This window comes from Gopherus evgoodei, chromosome 3 (assembly GCF_007399415.2).
Source record: "Gopherus evgoodei ecotype Sinaloan lineage chromosome 3, rGopEvg1_v1.p, whole genome shotgun sequence".
NCBI lineage: Eukaryota > Metazoa > Chordata > Testudines > Testudinidae > Gopherus > Gopherus evgoodei.
In genome coordinates this window covers 137,294,655-137,311,625 of record NC_044324.1, presented here as the reverse complement: position 1 = coordinate 137,311,625, position 16,971 = coordinate 137,294,655, and the positions used below count along the sequence as shown (strand labels likewise).

The following is a 16,971-nucleotide window of genomic DNA, read 5'->3' as shown; positions in this document are numbered from 1 at the left end:
TGTATTATTGCCCCCAAAACTATAATCCATGAAATAGTCTAGGGTGTATTTACAAGTTAAAAACATAGTGTTAAAGCGTGCAGTAAAATAAATGCTGTACAGATAAAATGACTTAAACAAAAATGCAAGAACATTATTACTCGAACCCTAAATCTTCCCAGAATGTTTTATCACTTACATTTATTGCCTTTTATTATTTTGTGTAACAGTTCCCTGCACACAGGATTTGGCTTGTTTTCCAAATCTAACTTGGGTCAGACAGTGCTTCTCTTGCCCTCACTCCTTTTGTGCTGGGAAGGAAGTCACTAGCTTCCATAGAGGTTTTGGCCAACCTCTGACAAATTTATTTCAGATTTTGCAGAAATAGATACACATACTCACTCACTTTCTTCCACTCTCTGTCCTTCCCCCCACCACACACACTCTTCCCCTCCCCGCCCCCAATAGCTGCAAAAGTAGGGAAGGATCAGAACTTCAGATACCCTGGCCATTGTTCATCGGCAAATGGATCATTTGTTTAACTCGGACACGAATCCCATCTCAGTCATGTAGTGGTCATCAAAGCAAACTGACCTGCTATGTTCCAAGGGCCATCGTCTGTTAAGTGGAATGAATAGCTCTCTCAATCAGGACTCCTTTATGGTTGCAGGGTTTTGAATGAAATATTTTGGTTTCGTAGCAAAACATAGTAAGGATGTATATTAATATATATAAGAGAGGCTATACTGGGTAAGACTAATGGTCCATCTAGCCAAGTATTCCGTCTTCCGACAGTGGCCAATGTCAGATGCTTCAGAGGAAATGAACAGAACATGGCAATTATCCAGTGATCCATCACCTGTGATCCAGCCCAGCTTCTAGCAGTCAGAGGCTAGAGACATCCAGAGCGTGGGGTTGTGTCCCTGATTGGACCTATCCTCCAATATTTACAGATTAAATAAATTCATGATGACCGTACATGACACACTGTGCAACATTTCATGTCACTTTTGCCTTGGTTTTCCTTATTTTCAGTCTGACTTAGGATGCACTGAGATACAAAGTTCTACTCATCTTAATCCAAAGGTCCACTTTGTTATAAATTATTTTACATTGCTAATCTTGGCTTCAGATCTACAGAAAGTTGGTTCTAATTTTTCCCTCAATTAAAAACAATGTTCTTGTAGCCTGTTGGTGTGGTTCTCATGAACAAGAGCAATGAGCTTAGATGAAATGAGCTCCCGATTATCACAACTACTGAAATTCTTTAGTGCCCTGTAGCATTTGACAGACTAAATACTTCTCCATGTGTGAGCTGTCTTAAACCAGTCATATATTAGTGTTGACCTCCAAGCCTATGGGTACCATGTTGAGAGAGCATGACTGCTGAAGCTGGAAGCTTTATATTTAGATGATTGTCTACAGTTGAGGGCATATGGGGAGGGTCCTTTAGGCTATAGCTGAGCTTGCCTAGCTCAAGTGAAATATAGTTAAGCGGTGGCAACATTATATAATTCCCCTTATGTCCATAGACCATAAGTAACATATTAGCTACATATGCACCCTATATTCTTGTTAGCAGATTAATTCAGATAAAAAGATGGCTGCATGGTACCTTCTGGGCATACTTTAAGTAACTGGTTAGTTATTGTTATTTACTGCTTTGAGGCATTCACTACACCCCGGTGAGAGAAAATACGTATGACCCATGAATGTGTTGGCAGTTGTGTGCCCTGATTATAGAAACTTCTTTCATATGTGTTCCATGGGAGTTGCACAAAGGAGTTGAGGAATTAAGAAAACTGTCAGCTTTTAAAAGTTTGACCATTTGATTATGTATAAGTCCATTTAAGCATTTGTGGGTGGGGGTTTAAAAAAACAACAACTAAAACTATGGGTAAGGTTTAGGAGAATTGTGTATAAGAATTGTGTATACAAGAATATTTAGGGTGCAGACTCAAATTAGAAAATTGACTTTCAAGAAAGTTTAATTCATCCTAACTGAAAAGCACCTGAGCAAACAGAAACAGGAAATTTCTGGTTCCATCTTTCTCAATGGGTTATAGATGCACACAAATAGTGAAACACAGTTTATTCTGATGCAATACCTCTGAACTCCCAATGGTTCCACAAATTCAGAGAACAGGGTACTTACTTACAACTTTTGAAAGCTTTACACTTTAACATACTCCTTATTGTTGATTTATCATGGAGGCCTTCTTGTGTACGGAGATGTGTGTCCATCGTTATAGGGATTAGACTATATAGTACCCAAGGACTTCCACCACCCTAGTGTGTCTTATCTACAAACCAAGTACAGTAACTCCTCACTTAACATTGTAGTTATGTTCCTGAAAAACCCAACTTTAAGCAAAACAATGTTAAGCGAATCCAATTTCCCCAGAAGAATTAATGTAAATGAGGGGGAGGGTGAAATTTTTTTCAGCAGACAAAAAACTATATATTATATAGATACACACAGAGCATACGTTTTAAACAAACAATTTAATACTGTTCACAGCTATGATCATTGTAAAGCTTGGTTGAGGTGGTGAAGTCAAAGAATGGAAGAGGGAGGGATATTTCCCAGGGAATGCATTACTGCTAAATGATGAACTAGCACTCGGCTGAGCCCTCAAGGGTTAACACATTGTGTAGCCTCTCACAGAAGGCAGCACAAACACAAGGGAGGGGAGACGGCATAGCAGGGAGAGAGATGCACACTGCCTCTTTTAAGTAAGCTGGCCCACTCTTAAGTGCATTGTCTTTTTAAGTGGATCAGGAAGTTGAGACAGCAGCTGCTGCCCCAAGCTCTCTCTGTCCATGTTCCCTCCCTGCTCTATATGGAGAAGGGGTAAGTGGGGTGCAGAGGGAGGGGGACACCCTGAGATTAGCCCCTGCCCCTGCCCAGCAAGCAGGAGGATCCCAGGAGCAGCTTCAAGGCAGAGGACAGGAGCAGCTCATGGCAGTGGGGGAAGGGACAGCTGACCTGACCTGCAATTGATAGCCTGTTGGGTGGCTGCAGCACAGGGAACTAGGGGAGCGGGGAGCTGAAGGGGGGCTGCCAGTCCACCCTGGTTACAAGCCCCCACCAGCTAGCTCCAACATGCTGCTGCTCTTGCAAGCAGTGGACAAAGCAGGTGGCTGCCAAACAACGTTAGAAGGGAGCATTGCACAACTTTAAATGAGCATGTTCCCTAATTGATCAGCAACGTAACAACGAAACAACGTTAACTGGGACGACTTTAAGTGAGGAGTTACTGTAAATTAAGTTGGACCTACCTATGGAAACTCCATATTGGACTGAGTATAATCAGAACTGTTTAGTCATTAGAGAGTCTGAGGGTCACATGATACAGTGGTCACCAGTAAAAGCATTTCTACAGTTACTACGCAGGGGTATTTCATGCACCAACATGTTTTCCATTACTTAGAAATGGAAATAAGTGTGGTATATCAGATAATTCTATGTGGTGCCTGTGGGTAAATATTGACCTCTTAAAGGCAACCACCATCCTGTATGCTGTCTTCTCTTTTCAAAGAGCCAGGGGCTTTCTTCCCACAGCAATTAGTCCATAATTTCAGCAGCATCATTTGGTACCACTGAAAACTAATTATTGTCACAAATGTTTGAGATCATGATGATAAATTATTTTTCAGTGGATATAAGTTGCAGGAAACAGGGAACCTGTCTGAGAATTGTAAGACATGGGTTTCAAAAGGTTCAGACAGTTCACTAAGGATCAGGTTCTCCACACCTTTATTAATGCTGATTAGTGCTTTACACCATGAATAGTCCCATCTATCTCAGTAGGATTACTTGTGGCTTAATAGTACTACCCAGCATGAGTATGGATCACACAGTCTGGCCGAAGAATTGCATAAGCATTATTAGTTTTGGATGCGTAAGTGAAACTGATCAACTTTTAGGTTCTTCCTTTGCTAAAATATATCTGTCTCTTTGTAAATGCCCTTGCTTATACCGACTGAGAAGCAATCCAGTGTCAATTTCCTGTTCCATCTTGCTCAGCTAGCTTTTCCTCTACCCTACATGTTCAATTTGTTTATTTTTTAAACATAGCACTGTACCTCATGTGGAGTTGTTCTGTGCACTGTGTCCTGCAAAATCAAAGACAATATCTAAAAACATGCTTTGCAAGAAAAAAAGAACCTCGAATTACTTTTTGCCACCTTTTGCTATAGTGCATTACATCAGCGCAGATGAGATGTGACAAAACATTGCTCATTTGATGTAACCTGACTTGATGAAATAAGGCATGAAGTCTAGCTTTAAAAAACTCTGTACATGGATTTTAAAAAATCTGCAGTGTATGCAGTATTTGTATAAACTTGGGCAGTTTTGCCCAATATTCTTGTTTGTTCTTAGATTTATGTTTTTTGTTTTCTTTACTGTGGAAAATTAGAGCTACTAGAGTGTCAGAAATTACCAGTAAGAAAGACAGGCAGTATTTCTGTTCCCAATGATAATCTTGCAATCTATAAATACTGTATTTACTATAAGAGGCAAGCTGAAATGGACCCTCAGGATGTGTGTTTTGGTTTTTTTAAACAATCATATTATGAAGTGAGTGGCTCAAGAAATTGCTATTGCTTCTCAGTGGCTTTTCTATCATTCTATATTGCCCAACTCAGAATAAATAATCCATAGAAAGCAAAGATGAAAATGGCCTATTAGTTCATTCAGTTTATCTCCCTACCAAAGCAGAATTGTTCCCAATTGTAAATGTACTAGTGCTTAAATGTCCCAAACAATCATTGTCTAGTCCTAAATGTCCTAAGCAATAGGGCTTCCACCATTTCTCTTGAGAATATTCAAGCCCGATAGATCTCACTGTCAGAGAGTTTGTTCTGTTAATCAGCCTAAATGTTCTTTCTATTGCTCCTAGTTCTTATGTGGATGCTGCTACCCCTACTTATGCTCCCTTGTTACCATCCCAAGTCACTTCTCTTCATCTTTGGTGTTTACATCCTCTAAGTATTTGTAGATTATCATGTCTTCCTTAGTCATCTGGGAAATCATAAGAATGGCCATACTGGGTCAGACCAATGGCCCATCTAGCCCAATATCATGTCTTATGACAGTGGCCATTGTCAGGTGCCTCAGAGAATGATCAAAACAGACAATTATTGAATGATCCATCCCCTGTTATCGAGTCCCAGCTTCTGTCCAATCAAAGTAAAATAGAATCATCAGAGATGCAAATTAATGCAAATCTATGTGCCATTCACAATTCTTGAAATACCAGCACAGCACTATCCTCTTCTAAGTGGAGCGTGCATGTTGGCATTCTTGCAGGTCTGGTGTCTCGGGCTGTACAACGTACACTCCAGTAGAGGGGGTTGGCAGCAACAAGACTTTAAAGATGACACTTGCACTTCACTGAACACCCTGTCAGCCATAGCAGAGGACTAAAGTTATTTTTGAAGATGGAGTTAATTAAGGATGTTTCCAGCATCTTGCCTACATCTTTTTAATCTAGAGCAGCAACTGCTGCAGATCTCGTTTCTGATGCTTCCTCAGACGTTCAAAGAGAGATTGCTGCTTCTAATATTGTCTGATAATAGTGTCACTATATCTATAGAGTATGGTCCAGAATCTCCTAAAGGATGTTTTGTTTGTTGTTGTATGTGGTGGTGGTAGTTTTGTAAACAAAAGAAGAGTGCTGCCCACTGAATCCTCGGCACACTCCCTGTTGCACATAAGTGTTCTGAAGAGGCCCTCCCATCCAAACAGCAACTTAGACAAGCCCTGCTTAGCTTGTGAGCTCTGACAGTGTGAAAGCACATGCAAGTAAGGCTGCGCAAAATTGGAAAGCTAAACATTTTCTGGTTTTAGACAATACTGTATTAAGAATTTTGCCAGCACAAGCACTGGACAATAATTATAGTAGAGAGAGAAATACACTACAGACAAACCCAATACCAAGCCTAAGCCATGTAAACTCTTATTTATGTCCATTGTCCTGCCTCCATGTAAAAATATTTATTAGTCATTTTGCTTCTAAGAATCTTTGGAAACTAGTGGTCAGGAGATCTTCCATAAGGAAATTAACTAACCAAGACACAATTTAAACACAATAGACCCATTATGTTTAATTTTTACCAGATGAATACATGAGCACGCACACATTTGTGTGACCAGTTCAGAGGCAATCCGCCATTTCTTTTAAAGTAAATAGCAACAATCAAATGTTTTTTGTCTTCAAACAGCTGAAATTGGCTGCTGCTGCATGGTAGATGTGACGCAAGACACTGAGAAGCAGTCAGGTGCTGCTGCTAGAATTTCCAATACCTCTTGGCTATTTCTAGGGCTTTGTAGCCTGAGTTTAATGAATGATTCATTTTCTTTTAAGAACCTTAATTACAATGTTCACCAATTTGGTGACCTCTAATTAGTAACTTTGTTTGCTTTGAACAGATTTAATCAGGTCCCGGGTTTTAACGCAGCTTGATGAACTGTAGCAGTTTAGATATACATCTCCATCTTTATACTTGCCACCATTAACAGTCTGAAATGCGGAGAAATGTTATTTGCTTCTCTCTCTCTCTCTTCCCATTAGGATTCCGCCTTCTTGCTTCTCTTGTTTTATCCCCACTCTCTCTCTCTCTCTCTCTCTCTGAGGTCCCAGTGGGGCTGGAGACTCCACAGACGAAGGGGGAAAGACTGGAGACAGGTTGGAAGGCAGAGATGTTAGTTGTCTGTGCCATGTCCTGTGATTCTCAGCTTCTTCAGTAGTGACAGAACCCACCACTCAGTGGAGTGGAAGCATGGCAAGGGCCTCATGATGCCATTGCTGAGTGGAAGAAAGAGGAAAGGTGACTGATGGCCTATCTGCCATCTCTTCTACTCCTGCTCAGCTGTGAAGACAGTGCATGCTGTGGAGCAGGAGCAGAGTGGCTGGCAGATAGCCCAGAGCCAGATTACCACTTTGCAGTTCAGGAATACATCTCAGGAGGTGCAAACATCAGATATTCAGTCCTACATCCTGGTAGCCCACTCTGTGGGGCAAATCAGCTTTAACATGGTATACAGGACAACCGAGTCAAAAGTGGGATTGTCTCTTGCAGTACACAGCTGTTGGCAAGCCTGCACAGCAAGCACTGTTGTTGACAGTCTCCACAGAAATATGGATGGGAATGGGCACTGAATCACCATGTTATCTCAGAGGAGGTTTTCCTCCTGGACTGGGTTCAGGCACATTGATAAGGCTGTGTGGGGAAACTTGCCCTGGTCTTGCTCATACTGCTCTGTTGATATGAATACTGAAGTTCTCTAGTTCTCAGACCAGCATCTTTCACAAGTATAAAAGTGTTAAACTCCAGAGCAGATAATTTTGTTTTTTCATCATGACAAGGTGAATGGGGTTGGAGTTGATGGCAACAACACAAACTCAGTATGATACAACTGATGTGATAGTTTATTTTAAAATGTAAAATTATAAGTAAAATTATCTGGGGCTTCCACAGATGATGTACTAAGATCCCATTTTGAACATCTGCTAAGGAAAAGAGAATGTTTCTCAAATGCATCAAGCCAGTTCCTAAACAAGCCTTAGAGATGCACAGAAATGATGAAAGGATTAGAAAACCTACCTTATAGTGATTGGACTCCTTGAGTCTGTCTATTTAGCTTAATAAAGAGAAGGTCACAGTTTATAAGTACCACTTGGGGAACAAATATTTGATAATGGGCTCTTCAGTCTAGCAGAGAAAAGTGTTAACAGCCCAATAGCTGGAAGTTGAAACTAGACAAATTCAGATGGCAACAACAGAAGACGATCCAATAAAAGATAGTACCTCTCCTTGCCTCTGGAAATCAGCCATAATTTATTTTACAGGGTAATTAACCATTGGAACAATTTGGCAAAGGTTCTGGTGGATTCTCCATAGGTGGTAATTTTAAAATCAAGATGGGATCTGTATCTAAAATATATGCTCTAGGAATTACTTTGGGGAATTCTATGGTCTATGTTACATGTCAGACTATATTATCACATTGGTCTCTTCTGGCCTGGGAATCTATGAATTTGATGTCTGTTTTAATCTACTAAATTGCATTCAGTCAGCTACTTATGGATTTTATCCTTTAGTGAATCTGAGTTTTCAAAGGGTTCCATTAAAGGGAATTAACATTAAAAATGTACCAGAAAATTAACTCTAGGTGTTGTGTGTAATGCAGCCACATGCTTGAATAGAAAATTAATCACAACAAAGCAAAATAACGATAAAGCTGCAGCAAGCTGCTGAGATTCAATTTCTGGCAAATAAGCTCCTAGAGATGCATTGTCATTGCTTGTGAGGATTGAGATCCATTTCATTTGTTCCTTTGCACCAACTGGGTAAATCTGATTTGCATCAGCTGGATGAAACTGATTACATCATAAACTCCTTGCGTCTAAAGCTCTGTACTTGAAGCAGTCAATTAAAATGATCAGAAAAGAGCAGCAGCTTGGAAGGATCTACTGAGATAAATTATTTAGTTTTCATCCTTTTAAAGAACTACAGTTCCAGAAACTCTCAAAGATAAATATTGGAAAGGGAGAATAATAGATAAACAGTGGGTTGGTTGATTTGTTTTTTTTTTCTTTTTTGCAGGGCAGTAATACATAAAAGCCATTTTAATGACTTCCAGAAAACCAGCACACAAAGGGCCAAATTGTAACTTAAACACATGCATGCATTTCCCACTTCCTTGAAGGGAGTTGTGCATGTGTGTGAAGGCAACATTTGGTCTGGAGAGCTTCACTCTCATATCCATAAGGCCTCTGTAGCGCCTCTGAATATTAATATGATTATGGGACAGGAAAGCACCTTTAGCTGCATGTATCTAGCTGTTTTAGAAAAGGAATTTTAAAGGTCTTTGGGTTTCTGTAGTCCACCCCTTGTGAGCTCATGCTACTGTTCCCCACATGGAGAAGGAAGTGAAAAGGGACCCACTGAATCTAGTGAGAGACACATAGGCAGCCCTGTAGCTAGGACACTGACGAGGGGCAGACTGCTTCACAAGGGCAGTTTTGCCTGCCTTCAGAAGTTCAAGTACTTAGTGGAAAATGCAGACTCAGTCAGAAACTCTTTTTCAAACTTTATTTTTATGAAAGAGCTATGTATCCTATTTTTCTTATGTGATTGCTCAGTGTAACAAATATTCAAGTATTCAAAAAATTCAAAGATTCAGAATTATAGAAGTAGGGATTATAACATGAAAGTGCTGTGTAATGTTAAAACTGTTCATGAAAGTAAAGAAGTCGTCATGGGTAAGGGCATCTGAATTCTTTCACATAGATATCCACGTTCAGTTCTGAACTTAAATCACTTTCATAGCTTCATGCTCCAACTTAGCTACAGGGTTGGCCATATGGTTTATGTAACCCACACACCTTCTGGGTGTGGTATTCTGTCACAGAGAGAGCGAGAGAGAGAAAGAGAGAGAGAGAATTTTTTTCACACAATGCAATCAACCCGTGGAACTCCTTGCCAGAGGATGTTGTGAAGGCCAAGACTATAACAGGGTTCAAAAAAGAACTAGATAAGTTCATGGAGGATAGGTTCATTAATGGCTATTAGCCAGTATGGGTAGGGATGGTGTCCCTAGCCTCTGTTTGCCAGAAGCTGGGAATGGGCGATAAGGCATGGATCACTTGATGATTTCCTGTTCTGTTCATTCTCTCTGAAGCACCTGGCATTGGCCACTGTTAGAAGACCGGATCCTAGGCTAAATGGCTCTTTGGTCTGGCCCAGTATGGCCTTTCTTATGTTATGTTTATGTTACCCCCCCCAAACTACATATAGCATTTCCAGATGGTACTGAATTGAAGCTTCACATAAACAAACATCTTAAGACTTACCTGCTTTATTAATGACTACTATGTTGTGTGAGTGTGTCTGTGTGCCAAAAACAGGTGAAGATGTGAGTATTATGGAGATATTATAAAAATATGTTTGTTTGAATCAAATGCAAATCTCAGTACCAACAATGCAGTGCCTACTATGTAGTGTATTTAGATTAAGAAAATTTCTGAATGTATTATGCTTCTCTTAATATTTAAAGATTTGAAAATGTTAATCAGTCTGCTCAATGGCAATTATTATTCTTTTGGTTTTCTAAAACTACATATTTAAAAGGTAAGTCTTAAATCTACACAAAATCCTACTACCCTCATAAATAATATATTTTTAGCAGTCTATTCTCCCTGTGTCTCGCTTCATGAATAAGCTAGTTGGCGGCAAGGACAAAGTGGTGCATAGATAATGCAGGCAGCACCCTCTTTCCTATTAGACTGTCCTAAAAACACACTACATTTTGCATCTACACTCTTTAGATTGTTTTTCAGCTCTGAAATTCAAATGTAGTGCATAGACTTGGTCTTCATTGTAAATTTTCAGTCACCTCTACGTTATCCATCGCACCCGTTTATGCTTGTTCTAGTGCACATTGTGCAGTCTACTGCTCATAACTACAGGTTGTGTGATTATGAACAACTGTGATGCTGAGATATAAAACTGTTCTTGCTGTTCTACAAGTAGCAAATTTTAGTTTTGACTGTACTACATGGTAGCTATCGGAGCCCAAGAATTTGTATTCACTGTTGACTGTGGTTCTAACTTACCACAGTCACTGCAAGCAAATACACGGAGATGATCACTTCTAATATCATGTCCTATGCAAATTATGCGCATTGCTTAAACACCTTTTCAGGCACCTTTTTTGATAAATTAGATTTATTTCTTCCAAACACATTTCAAGAGGGCTTAGATCATTTTCACCTTCCATTTGTTTTTTACGGGGGATTAGATCAGAGCCCTCAATGCAAATCTTAACATTGGACATGATTTTATATACACATACAAAAACAAAGGAGGCGGGTGGGCAGTTCTAAAACTGAAACCTCCCATCCTAACCTTTCTATGAATTTCATGTCAGTTTTGGATGGGACCCAAACACTAGAAATTGCCTATTTTCCAAATCTAGTTTGAATGTGGCTCAGGATGTCAAACTTCACAAGATTAGCTGATGTCACACAACTTCCTCCATTTTGGTTCAAAATCGTGCAAGAACAACTGGAAAGATTTTGGCACTATACTCTGATTTTGTATTGAAATCTTGCCTAAATCTAACACTGTTCCATTGACACATCTCTAATTAATGGTATATCATTTTCTTTACTAATTAGAAACCTCAGTGTGCTGTTTTAAACCTTGTCATCTCAGCACAATTTTCCCTTTGCTTTTTATTTAAAAAAAAAACACAACACCAAATGGAAATTTGAAAAATTATTTTTGAAACCCTAGATTCTGCTTCTTGGTTTAAGGAGAGGGCTACAGTTATTGTTCTGATGAAAACACAAGCAAGAACTGCCAGAGCAGCATCAGTGAGTGGGCAAGATTATATCATGTAACCACCATTACCGTATTGGAGAGACAAGGTGGGTCAGGTAATATCTTTTACTGGACCAATTTATTGATGAGAGAGACAAGTTTTTGAGCCACAAACAGTCACCATGCCTGGTACAGGTCACAGCTGAGAGCACCAATCTCAGGTCGACTGTCAAAAAAAAAAATGGGCAGACGCCCACACTGGCAGTATATTTTTTAATTAGGTTTAACCAAACCAACAACAAATGTGTGTTTTTGAATCACTATAATAACCTAACACAGAGCCACAGAAAGTCCCCTGAGACACTCCAGCCTCTGTTACCTCCCAGACAAACTATGATGAAAGGTTTGAAACAGCATCTGTGATGAAAGGTTATTACAACCAAAAATCACCACACAGTGGATTCTTCCAGCCCCAGGGGGCCAGGCACTCATCCCTGTCAATGGATGTTCAGGATCTTACACCAAAGACAATGTTGTAGCCAATCTTTTAGTTAGTTTACTAAGGATTTATTAACAAAGAAGATATGAGTTTCTAAAAAGTGAAAGCAAATCAAATACATTACAGTTGGACCAAAGTATGTAGTCCAAAATGATAGCAGGGATGTTAAATTTGCTAGTTTTTCTATAAGTCTCTCTGGGTTGCCCAAAGAGTTTTGGGGGACCTCAGTCCTTTTGTTCAAAATTTCCTGTTAGAGTTCCCCAGTCCAGAGATGGGGTAGGAAAAAGGCGGCCAGGGGTCTTTGTTCTCCCTTTTTATTCCTTCACCCTTTTTTGGCTGGAAAAATCCTGACTGTATTATGGGGTCACGTAGTTCCAGGGCATACATGCTTTGCCATCGGTCCTTCTTGCGAATTGCAAATTCTACTTTGCACCTTTTGCGTATGTGCGGTTTGAGGGGTCTTCAGGAATGACGTGCAGGGCTCTTGTTTACTGCTCCTTTTATTATTCCTGAAGAGCTAACCTGTGGGAGTTTCTCAGACTCGCAACATGTTTGAGTTGCAAACATATAGCAAATTTCATACCTCCACACACAATGTCAATATACACATTATAACAAGATAATACTCAGCAGATTACCACTTTCCAATGATACCTCACAAGGTGTACTTTGTACACAATATATCACAACTTTGTAAAAGTGGTGACCATGTTAGTGTGGACTGTCACCTTCCCTTCAGACAGCATTGCAGGTCCAATAAAAGACTTACCTTGTCTCTCTAATATCCTGCGACTGACACAGCTACAACTACATTGCATACATTACATAACCTTTTCCCCTCATTCAGGGGCTCCATTTTGTTGCCACCAACTGGTTTCAGTTGTTTCCATTTTCTTCCTTTTCTGTCAAAACGTCATACTGCTGTACAATTCATTAACCAGTTGCTACTGAAAGAGTGTGAGGGAGCTGGGATACAACTAACAGATTAACATATCTTGCATCCTGTGTTGATGGATGTTAATGAATTCTCTGCTCTCCCAGCCATGTCACCTGTGATTCAATCTTTAAATGACAAGGTTCCGAAAATAAATAATCTAAAAAATGTGAGCTATTTATTTTCTGTGCTCAGAAAAGATGGATTTGTAACCACATTCATCAGTGTAAAGGATATCCTCTTCAGGTAAAATCTTACTTTAGTTTTATATAACACTTAAATATAGTGTAGGCAGGCAGAGACCTCTGTAGTATAGGCTAATACTTTTAACTTCAATAAGGTAAGATTCTGCCTTGTGAAGAGTGACAGAAGTGGCACAAAGAGGTCACACAGTACCTGGAGTTCTCAGGAGAAATTCTAGAAATTCATTTCCTTCACGGGGCTCCCAGGCAGCACACACTAAATTTCCCACTGCACCATCCCTGAAGAGGATGCAGCATATTGCCTCTTCTGTGCTTGGTGAGTTCCACTGGCTGGTGAAGCCTGGTGATGGTAGAAGCAGGGTCCATGCTCTCTCTTGCAAACACACAGGTCCTGATTCTGAGTCAGTGAAAACTGTGGGTCCTCAGCACATTTAAGGAACAAGCCCATAGAGGTCATCAGAATACTAGACAGAAGATAGAAGTATTGACCAACTCCTGAATAAGCCTTAAAGGGTGGGGGAGAGCTCCTTAACTGCTCCCCTTCCCCTTGTGCCTCTCCACAGGCGCTGGCCGGGATCTGACTCAAAGCTTTTCATCTGTAGAACTCAGGGCTTTACAAAGGTGGGTAGGTATAATTATAGTTAAGATACAGAAGCCATTTGCATCTAACTCCTCTTTGTTAGTTGCTAATAACATTGTATAAAATGTTCCTCAGAGGATTAGTAGGTGGACCCAGGCCTACCCACTGCCATTGGGTTCCAGCTCAGGGCCCTTAGGCTAGGCAAGCCAAATCAGCATTTGACTCCAGCCATGCCCTGTGCTCCTTCCTACGCTACTTCCCCCTGGTTTCTGTAGGCTCTTGAGCTTGCTGGTCCAGTTGTCCCCTCCTGGGGTGCTATGTCTGAGTGGCTTTTCAGGAGCTTGCTGGCCACCTTCAGCTTGTTCACTCCTCTGGCAACCACCTCTGCTTTCCAGTCCTTTTATCCTCCTAGCTGTTGGGAGGCTGCCAATCAGCATTGGCTGGCAATACCTGCATTAACTCTTTGGTTGCTGGGCCAGCATGGGGTACATACACCCCACGACAGATACCAATATGCTATAAAATTTTAAACTAAAGAGTACATCTACAGTGGACTCACTTAAATTCATTCTGGTTCTAGAGATATTAGCAGATTTAGCAGTACTCCCCATCTGAAGTGTAAGGAATATCTCTGAAACCTTCACCAGGTTTAAAACCCAAATGAACTTTTTAAATGCTCCCGCTCTCACTGTGAACCTATTGATAAAGAGGCTGCACACTTCTCACTACTCTTACAAGTGTCTATAGTTAATCAGTATCTTACCCTGTAGCCCTACTGAACTTTCCATGCTCCCTGTCTCTCTGATTGGAAGAAACTCTTGAAAAGCACCTCAGATTTCTTGATAATGAAAAAGAAAAAAATGTTAAACTGAGAAATCTTTGAATGAGGGATCAGCTTTCTAATAGCAACTTCACAGTATTCGTATTATCCAGGTGCTGCATTTAGCAATCACATTTTGCTTTTCATTGAAGATCTTTGGATAGACACCATGGGTGCCATTTTTCAAAGGCATAAATCTCACCTAAGTACCTAAATCCTCCTTCGTCTGCTATAGCACCAAGCACTCTGTAACTGCTTAACAAATTAATAACATTGTTAATAAGAAAATTTAAATAAATATGAATAATTAACTGCGGGGTTTCAATACCAAGGAGTCAATATAACTTTGGCCTGTTTAAGTATTAGGACCTACTTCTCATTCACAATGGTCCCTTTACTTTCCTTTGCAGCGTAAAGGGGGCTTAAAATCAATGTCAGTTACAGTTATGGCCACTTTACACTGCCAGAACAGAGTAAAGAGGCGTTACTGTAAATGAAAATCAGGACCTCTATCTTTAGTTATAAAGTCTTTTTTTAAGCATGATGCAAATACATTAGCTGATGTGTATGGATAAAATAAAGTGAGGATTCTGCATACAATAGATGGAAAAAAGAAATAGGCACATGGATTTAGTAAGAGCAAACTTCAGGCAGTGCGAATATAGAATGAGAAACCAAATTGAAATGTCACAGCATGGAAAATATATTATGTACTGTTTTCATTGTTATGAATAATATAATAGCTAAGTATTGTAATTCAGGATTTAGTTATGGTAGAACATAACTGCACACTATTTAGAAAAGGATTTATGATAGTGCTAGATAAATTGTCTATGTGTGTTATATGTACATCTCTAGACACTGAATAACAAATTTAAATTGTATTTAGTTTCAAAGGGAATATATTGAGTTAGTGAGGATAAGAAATCCATAATACATGGGAGGTGGTGTGATAACCAGTCAATAGATACGCCTGGCTACAAAGTGGAGGTATTGACTAATTTCCCTTCCTCCTTCTTGAGTGCATTAATCAGTTTAAAAAATTCAGAGTCACAGCCAGACAACCAAAAGTGAGAGGACTATTAGATAGAGAGGCACAAAAACATTGGGGGCTTGCTTACACACAAGCTGTATCACTTTAACTACACCAATATAATTAACACAGTACAACCCAACCAGTTTAGGTGCAGTTATATCAGTATAAAGGTGCTTATGCTGGTATGGCTTTTCCAGTGCAGGAAGGGCACCTTTGTATTAGCCCACGTCCAGACTAACCCGCGGCATCGGCGGGTTAAAATCGATTGCTCGGGGATCGATATATCGCGTCTAGTCTGGACGCGATGTATCGATCCCCAAGCGCGCTTACATCGATTCCGGAACTCCATCAACCCGAACGGAGTTCCGGAATCGACACCGAGAGCCGCGGACATCGATGTCGCGCTGTCCAGACGGGTGAGTACCTCAATTTTAGAAATTCGACTTCAGCTACGTTATTCACGTAGCTGAAGTTGCGTATCTAAAATCGATTTTAATACCCTAGTCTGGACGTGGCCTTAGTATAACTGTGTTCAAACTAGGGATTGTACCAGCATAACTATCAGTTAAAATAAATCATACCCCTAAATGAAATAGTTATACTGGTAAAAAATCTGTGGGTAATGCAGGCCTCAGAATAGGTATTCCAGGGGTCTTCCCTTAAAAAAAAATTGACCTGTAAGATACAATTTCCTGCTTTTAAAATATTTAAAAAACTGTATAAAGCAAGAAGTAGGCCTTGAGCTGGTATTTCTTTGGGATTCTCTACTAGAGGGCAAATAACTCTGGAAGAGGATAGAAATTAGTTGTTAATTGCTATATTTGCATATTCAAAATATCCCTGAAAATTAAGTGTCCAGCTTTCTCATCAGAGTTGCCTCTTTATCTCAGCCTCGCAGCTGCTTGCTCAATGCTTAGCATATGTGCATGTCATGTCCTGCCTTCTACTAGCTAGTGGCAGCATTAGCCAGAACATTCCTCCTGCCCCTGCAGCTCACCCCTCCTTTGCTGTGTTTTTTACACACACACACACACACACACACACACACACACACACACACACACACACACACACACACACACACACACACACACACACAGAGGTACTCCCAATCAATATGACTTTGACTTCAGAAAAACACCTTAAAGACTAACAGATTTATTTGGGCATAAGCTTTTGTGGGTAAAAACCCACTTCTTCAGATGCATGGAGTGAAAATTACAGTCTCTACGTAAAAAGATAAATGGACACAAATCAGACATCAGGAATGGAACCATGCAAAAGCCAGTAGGAGAACACTTCAATCTCCCTGGACAGTCAATAACAGATTTAAAAGTAGCCATACTTCGACAACAAAACTTCAAAAACAGACTTCAAAGAGAAATTGCTGAACTACAATTCATTTGCAAACTTAACACCATCAATTTGGGTTTGAATAGGGACTGGATGTGGCTGGCTCACTACAAAAGCAAGTTTTCCTCTCTTGGTATAGACATCTCCTCATCAATTATTGGGAGTGGACAATATCCACCCTGACTAAATTGGCCTTCAGCATTGGTTCTCCACTTGTAAAGTAACTCCCT

At 40.1% G+C, this 16,971-nt stretch overlaps 1 protein-coding gene and 1 long non-coding RNA gene across 2 annotated transcripts in view; one reads left to right on the top strand and one right to left on the bottom strand.

The window, feature by feature from the left end:
• The window catches only part of RPS6KA2 (ribosomal protein S6 kinase A2), a 449,145-nt gene that overhangs the window by 159,384 nt on the left and 272,790 nt on the right, over positions 1–16,971 (top strand).
• Positions 715–2,742, bottom strand: LOC115648722. Its single transcript, XR_003999659.1, has 3 exons — positions 2,646–2,742; positions 1,273–1,278; positions 715–725 (listed from the first exon to the last, which is right to left on the bottom strand). It is a non-coding gene; the product is annotated as an uncharacterized LOC115648722 (long non-coding RNA).